The sequence below is a fragment of the Bison bison genome, unplaced genomic scaffold (assembly GCF_000754665.1).
Source record: "Bison bison bison isolate TAMUID 2011002044 unplaced genomic scaffold, Bison_UMD1.0 scf7180017864491, whole genome shotgun sequence".
NCBI lineage: Eukaryota > Metazoa > Chordata > Mammalia > Artiodactyla > Bovidae > Bison > Bison bison.
In genome coordinates this window covers 2,075,619-2,083,911 of record NW_011495050.1, presented here as the reverse complement: position 1 = coordinate 2,083,911, position 8,293 = coordinate 2,075,619, and positions in this window count along the sequence as shown.

Here is an 8,293-nt window from a genome sequence, read left to right as displayed (position 1 = left end):
GGGCCACGCGCGCGGCTTTATAAAGACGGAGCGCTTGCGCGGGCGGTGCCCGGCGGGCCAACTGAGAAGCGCGCCTTCGCCTGCCCGCCCCGCCCCCGGCGCCCCTGGGCCTGGCTCCTGGGGTCCAAAAGAGCTAAACTGCTCCACCTGCCGCGGCCGCTGGGGCTCCGCGGGCTGTTCCTGCGAGCTGGGACTAGTCCTAGTTCGACGCGCCCCATGCCACCACGGACGCCAGCCCCTGCCCTTCCCGCGCCTCCGCACGCCCAGGAAGCCAGAGGGGCTACGGGCGGACCCGCCCCGGCTCTCTCGGGCCCGTTGATCCCATGCCAAGCCGCAGCCCCTCTTCCCATTCGTGACACCCTCAAAGTATCGATTAGCCTTCGTTCGGTTCCCATGAATTGATGATCCCAGGAATTGATCAGTAGTTTAATTGACTGATCGATAAACTTCTTCGCCTCTTTAATCACTGCTGGGGCGAGGGTGGGGGGGAAACACCCTCCTGCAATAACCTGTTCCCACCCTCAGGCCACTCCTGGCCCAGCTAGGGCCTCGGAGGGCATCTAACCTGAGTTGAGTTAGGCTATCTTATCAGAAGGTCCTGGGTGCAGGGAGATGTCCCAGGCAGTTCGGTTTCCAAACTTAGACTCTGTAGAAGGTTATCAGTTTAAGTGACTGCCGTTGCTATTAAATGTTCTCATTCAAGTATGTTTTATTATTTATATTTTCAGCTGAGTGGAGCCCTGAACAATTTCTCCTCAGGCTCCCAAGTCTTTAGACTCCAGTGGTTCTCCTCTTCTCCTTTAATCTTAATACTACCCTGTATTTACTTGTAAGTAGAACGTTCTACTTTTCAAAGTGTGCCTGTCACAGGCTCTTGTGCTCCTGGGTTGCTGTGGGAGTGAGTTGGAGTGAGATGTGGAAATTGCCACACAGAGAGGGTAGCCACCTTGGTGGTGATAAGCTCCATTTATTGAATGCCTTCTTGCTACGTGCTGTACTTCCTGGCCCCTTTGTATCTGTTAATGCTGATGCCCACTGCATTTTTACTCAAGGATATTATCGCAATTTTCTGAAAGAGAAATGAGGCAGGGAAAGTTTGCAGGGTGGAAGAACCAGAATTCGTGTCCAGGTTCCTCCCATTCTAGACTTTGTGAAATAGAACCACACCTGGCTGCCTCAAGCTCACCCTCCTCTTCATGGGATTAAGAGTAGAGGCTACATACAGTCCCCTGAATTATTCCAAGACACTAGTTCTTCTTGCTCCTTCCCTAACAAACTGAAATCTGAGCTTGTCTTTTCCTGAGGAAATCTCCTCAGGAAATGTCCTGAGGAATGCCTCAGGACCTTTACTCACCTGCAATGTATTCTTATCCTAATCCTAGGGTTACCCCAGTTTCCCCAGTGGCACCATTTTAATACTGAGTGACTCAGGTCACATAGTTGTGCCACTAAGGGCTGGCATGTCCCATACTTGAGGCTCAACTGCTCCCAGAAAATGTTCCAGTTCTGAGGGTAGCTGAGCACATCATTTGCCCAGCAGACCAAGTGCTGGCTTCTGGACACTTGGCATGGCCCACTGCCCCTACCTCCCAGAGAAGGAGCCCCTGTGTGCTTGGATTTGCCTTCTTAATGTGCTAGGTCAACATGTTTTTCCATTTTTGTATTGAATATGATAATAACCAGGACTCAGTACTGGAATACTAGTTTTTAGATTATCATAATCAACCACTCGATAGAAATGTCAAAAGGAAAACGACACCTTGATACTAAATACTTAGGTACAAGAAATCATTTTTATACCAGAAGCATTATCCAAAATTTAACTTTTAAACACACTTTTGATGTGATGAGTGTGTGGATGAAAAAATGTGGCTTGCCAAGTCAGTAAGCAAAGGATGTTGCAGGCCTCAGCCGAAGCACTGCCCTAACTCTGCACCCTGAGGGGATTCCGGGTTGGAGAAAAGCAGGATCCTGCCCCTAGATAGGTAAGATGCACATCAAAGGAGTGATCTCAGTGAGCCCAGATTCTTGCAGCTCTCCTGGTGCCTCAGTGCTAAAGAATCCGTGTGCCCATGAAGGAGTTGTGCATGCAGTCCTTAGGGCGGGAAGATCCCCTGGAGGAGGAAATGGCAACCCACTCCAGTATTCTTGCATGGGAAATCCCATGGACATAGGAGCCTGGCAGGGTACAGTGCATGGGGTCACAAAGAGTCAGACGGAGAGACTGCCCAAGTATGAGCAGATTCTTGCCTCTTCCCATACATAAGAAAGCAAAGCACTGAAATCATTAAGTGGAGATACCTGGTTTTCTTTAGCACTAATCTTTTGATGTTCTGACTATCTGGTTTTAGTTGCAAAAGCTCCTATATATCCTGGCTATTCCCTTACCTCTTTGCAACAAATCCTCAGAGCTATCTGAGAGGTCATCTTCCAGGCTTAAGTCCTCAGGAATTCCACCGAATAAAACATACTTCTCAACTTTGCCTATAGTCTATGGGATCTCAGAGAGTCGGACACGACTGAGCCACTGAGCGCACACACGTTCAGCTTTTAGCTTGTGCATTTTTTTCGGTCAACAAATGGAAATAATCCTTTTGTGGTTAAAACACATCGACAAAACAAAGATACAGATCAAAATACCTGTTAGTGTCTCCCATGGGACAGAGCCAAAGGGCATGGTGATGGCTCTGCTACTCTGAGCAATGCATTTAATCCCTTGTTCTCTGATGCCTCTCAACTGTATTATAGACATGGAGAGAGATTGAAGTCAGGTTATTTCTAAAGTCCCTCAACCCCTAAATTCAGATTCCCTTCCTTTCTTAAGAGTCCTAGTAATGGATTGTGTGCCTTGTGCTCAGATGCTTCAGTCGTGTCTGACTTTGCAACCCCATGGACCATAGCCCTCCAGGCTTCTGTCTATGGGATTTTCCCAGCAAGAATACTGGGGTGGGTTGCCATTTCCTCCTCCAGGGCATCTTCCCAACCCAGGGATCGAACCTGGATCTCCTGCATTGCAGACGAACTCTTTACTGCTGAGTCACCGAGGAAGCCCAGTAAGTAAGTAAGTAAGTAAGGTCGCTCAGTTGTGCCCAACTCTTTGCTACCCCATGGACTGTAGCCCACCAGGCTCCTCTGTCCATGGGATTCTCCAGGCAAGAATACTGGAGTGGGTTGCCATTTCCTTCTCCAGGGGAACTTCCCAACCCATGGATCAAACCCAGGTCTCCCGCATTGCAGGCAGACACTTTAACCTCTGAGCCTTACTGCTGAGTCACCAAGGAAGTCCAGTAATGGATTACAAACTCTGAAAAACATTAAGTATTTCTTTAACCTTCAAACTAAAGTCCTGTTCTAGGCTACTTAGCTTGAACCCAATATAAATGTAAAAACAAAAAAATGCTGTGAAAACAAATCTGAGTAAAGTCTAGTATGACTTTATGGAATTGTGGACAAAGACCATCACCTGTCATTTCAGAAAACAAGGGATGTTGCTGTAGCCAGCAACAGGATACAGCAGTGGTCCTGATGTGCGCCCTGAAGAGATTCCGGATGGAGGAAAAACAGCATCCTGTCCCTAGGTAGTTAAGATGCATATCAAAAAATAATTTCAATGAGCCCAGACTCTTGCATCTTCCCATACAAAGAAAAACACTAAAATCATTATTGTGAGATGTCCATTTTTGTGTGTAGCAGTTATCTTTTGATATTTGACTACATAGGTTTTTTGTTTGTTCTATTGTTGTTTTCAGCAAAAGCTATATATCCTGGCTTCTCCCTTATCTCTTCTGAGCAGTCCCTCAGAGCTGAGAGGCTGTATCCCTGGCTTAAGTTCTTAGAAAGTTCACCAAGTAAAATATAATTCTCAACTTTTAGTTTGTTTTTTTTTTTTTTTTCAGTCTACAGTGGTTGAGTATCTCTTCATTGGACAAAGGGAAGAGAATTATCACTTGGTTGAGATTAATTACATTAGGATACAGGGCTTCCCAGGTGGCGCTAGTGGTAAAGAACCCACCTGCCAATGCAGGAGACATAAGAGACATGGGTTCAGTCCCTGGGTCAGGAAGATCTCCTGGAGGAGGGCATGACAACCCTTTCCAGTATTCTTACCTGGAGAATCCCATAAACAGAGTTTCCTGGTGGGCTCCAGTCCATAGTGTCACACAGAGTACAACACGACTGAAACAACTTAGCACACACAGGGAAGAAGTGCCAATAACTTTGTTGCAGCCTATCTTTAAAAGCAGAAGGAGCCATGCTGGTCATTAGTTTTAGTGGCAGCACAGAGACAATCAATACAGTGTCACATCATGTGTTCCATCATGCTGCTGCTGCTACTGCTAAGTTGCTTCAAGTCGTGTCCGACTCTGTGAGACCCCATAGACGGCAGCCCACCAGGCTCCCCCGTCCCTGGGATTCTTCAGGCAAGAACACTGGAGTGGGTTGCCATTTCCTTCTCCAATGCATCAAAGTGAAAACTGAAAGTGAAGTCGCTCAGTCGTGTCCAACTCTTAGCGACCCCATAGACTGCAGCCCACCAGGCTCCTCCGTCCATGGGATTTTCCAAGAGTACTGGAGTGGGATGCCATTGCCTTCTCCGTCCGTCATGCTAGAGGATAATAAAATAGTATTTATTCTTGTAGGTGAAAATGGCTGAAGAATCCTGAATTACTCTAGCATTTCTTCACCCAGTGGCTCTACAAGACAACCAATTACAAGACAGATAAAGTTTTCTTTAATATCTTTGAACCTCAGTTCTCTCATCTATGGAATTAAGGAGGTAAGGATTAGACTAATTGATTTCTTAGATCTCTTTCAGTTTATGAAGTACTGTTGCAGTAGTTGATAGCCCTGAAGAAAATACTCAAAATTACTCTATTTCCACCTAGTGGTAAAATGAAGTATTTCTTGCAGCTTTTCTTTGGTAAGTGTTAGTAGCTTGTCAACTTCCACAATTGCACGATACCTTTGATGTATATCATATAATTTTGCTTAAAGACAAGTTTCCAGTTTCGGTTTGTATAGATGAATGTGCCTCCCACAGAGTAAGTTATAATGTGTAATCATTTCCTAAGACAGCAAGCATTGGTGACCTAGAAGCACACAGCTGGTTGAAAAAGAGAGCACCACATTAAATGAATCACTACAGGTTACAGAAAGCAATCCGTGTTCAAACCATTGAGTCTTCTCTAAGTGTATTCCCAGATTAATCCAAAAAGGAGGAGAAAAAGCCAAATGATCTCTATCAAGTGTTACTTTTCAAATTTTAGTGTGCAGATCACTCAGGGATCTGCTTACAGTACAGATTCTAATTTAGCAGTTCCAGAATAGGACATAAGACCATGTATTTCTAACAAACTCCTAGGTGATGCCGATACTGGAGTCTAGGGACCTTGCCTTGAGTAGCAAGGCTGTAAAATGAGTATAAATTTGCCTAAGGCTTGGCCACCTGGCTGACTTTCACTTCAGTGCATGTGTATTTTCTGACCATATCCCCATAAAAATATATAGAAAAAATGGGAAATCAAACAAACTCTCCCAAATTATCTCACTCAACATTTTGACTTTTTTCTCATTCTGTTGTTGTTCAGTTGCCAAGTCAAGTCCAACTCTTTGCAACCCCATGGACTGCAACATGCCATGCTTCCCTGTCCTATACTGTCTCCCAGAGTTTTCTCAAACTCATGTCCATTGAGTTGATGATGCCATCCAACCATCTCATCCTCTGTTGTCCCCTTCTCCTCCTGCCTTCAATCTTCCCAGCATCAGGGTCTTTTCAAATGAGTCAGTTCTTCACATCAGGTGGCCAAAGTATTGGAGTCTCAGCTTCATCATCAGTCCTTTCAGTGAATGTTCAGGGCAGATTTGCTTTAGGATTGACTGGTTTGATCTCCTTGCATTCCAAGGGACTCTCAAGAGTCTTCTCCAGTGGTGATAGCCGCAGGCTTAATCGCTCAGTCATGTCTGACTCTTTGCAACCCCATGGACTGCAGCCCACCAGGCTCCTCTGTCCACGGGGATTCTCCAGGCAAGAATACTGAAGTGGATTGCCATGCCCTCCTCCAGGGGATCTTTCCCAACCCTGGGATTGAACCCAAGTCTACCACTTTGCAGGCTAATTCTTTATCATCTGAGCCACCACAGCACCACAATGCAAAAGCATCAATTCTTTGGCATTCAGCCTTCCTTATGATCCAACTCTCACATCTGTACATGACTACTGGAAAAACCATAGCTTCAACCATATGGACTTTCATCAGCAAAGTGATATCTCTGCTTTTTAATAGAGTGCTATCTAGGTTCATCATAGCTTTTCTTCCAAGGAGCAAGCATCTTTTAATTTCATGACTGCAGTCACTGTCCACAGTGATTTTAAAACCCAAAAAAGTAAAATGTGCCACTGTTTCCACTTTTTCCCCTTCTATTTGCCATTAAGTGATGGAACCAGATGCCAAGCTATGTTTCTCTCTGTTCACTGGAAAGCATGATAGGAAGCTTCACATGGGGTAAGGGAGATGGATAATAGTTTTAATCTCTTTGTTAAATCTTATAGCCAGTTTTCTGACCCTGACCCTTTCTGGCTTGTCTTGCTCTAGACATGCTTTGAATACTCAGCTTAAAACCAGATATTCCCTAAGAAATCCCATTTGAAATCAGTTCCAAAAGTATATGCTAATAAGTAGATAGAGCATGGAGCTGCATCTTGACTGAAGGCTATAGCAGCAGAATTTTCCAGATGAGAATAAAGTCAGGGACCCACAATACTTAAGGCACACTTTGACCGTTAAGTTGTAAATCCTTCAGTGGATCCAGCAGCAACAAGGAACTGGCAATAACTAGCATCCTTCAATGGAAGGTGGTTCTGTTTTGTTTTAGATAATAAGATTATTTCTTATTAAAGTACTTCTAAGAATGGAGTGATTTTATGAACTTTGTCCTTTTACTTAAAGCAATTTGATTCTTACACAATGTGACTGCTGTAACTAATCATTAAAACTTTCCAGTTGCTAAATAATTCATGGTAACTCTGTGCTTGCTAAATTAACTGGACTAGAGGATAGCTAGAGGGAAAACGAGATATTGCAGGTGTCACAATAATAAAAGGTTGTCAGTTTCAAAACAAGGCAGAGGTTACAGTGACTCATCTCAATGTGAGAGAAATCCATTTCCCTTACTTACAGAGGTCTTCCTGCTCTCCAGAATTATGTGTTATTGGGCATCGATTTCATTATTAGCTCACAGCAACAGATTGTAGAAATATGTAGTTTGGCTAACCCTCTGATGCCTCATGTGGGCAGCGTTCGAGGTGTCTAAAAGCACAAAACCCAAAGGGGCATCTTGAAGTGGAGCAACAGAATGCTTGCAGAGCTCCCCAATAAACACAAAATTATCGGAAAAACACTAACCTCACCAGGCAATACAGCCTCAAGACAACTATCCTGGCAACCCCACCTCTAAGCATACTGCCACTCCTAACATACATTATATTATGTACAAAGGCTGGGTCTGGCAGGCCACATACACACAGATAAATTTATAAAAGACAGTTTCGCCCTCTTAAACTTGCAAAGAACAAAAACCTCCAAATAATATTTTCCCACTGTGCTATGTGCTGTGCTTAGTTGCTCAGTGGTGTCTGACTCTTTGTGACCCCATGGATTGTAGCCCTCCAGGCTCCTCTGTCCATGGGGATTCTCCAGACAAGAATGCTAGAGTGGGTTGCCATGCCCTCCTCCAGGGGATCTTCCCAACCCATGGATCAAACCCAGATCTCCTGGGTTGCGGGTGGATTCTTAACCATCTGACTCACCAGGGAAGCTCCAGAATACTGGAGTGGGTAGCCTATCTCTTCTCCAGGAGATCTTCCCAACCCAGGAATCGAACCAGGGTCTCCTGCATTATAGGCGGATTCTTTACCAGCTGAACTACCAGGGAAGTGGCCAAATTGTTTTCTGGCAGATTATACTATCCCGTTTTTCAGTCCCACCTTCCAAATGCTATTCTACGATTGAGTGTTTTTCTCTCCAGATTTTAACACCATTTGATCCTTTCTCTTTATTGATACTTTTTACTGGAATTAATGGTTTTTCAAATCCAACATACAAAATAACTTGCCCTGAGCTTTTTACCCTGATGGGTCAGGCCCATTGCTTCCTTTTGCCTGAATTAGCTTGTAAGAACCATCAGAATTTAATAACCTACCTAAATCCAACTGAAGGCGCTTCCTGGATTCTCTCTGGTCCTCTGAACTTGGTGGTGGGAGACCAACTCCATCGTTTCTTAGAGGCATGTGCAG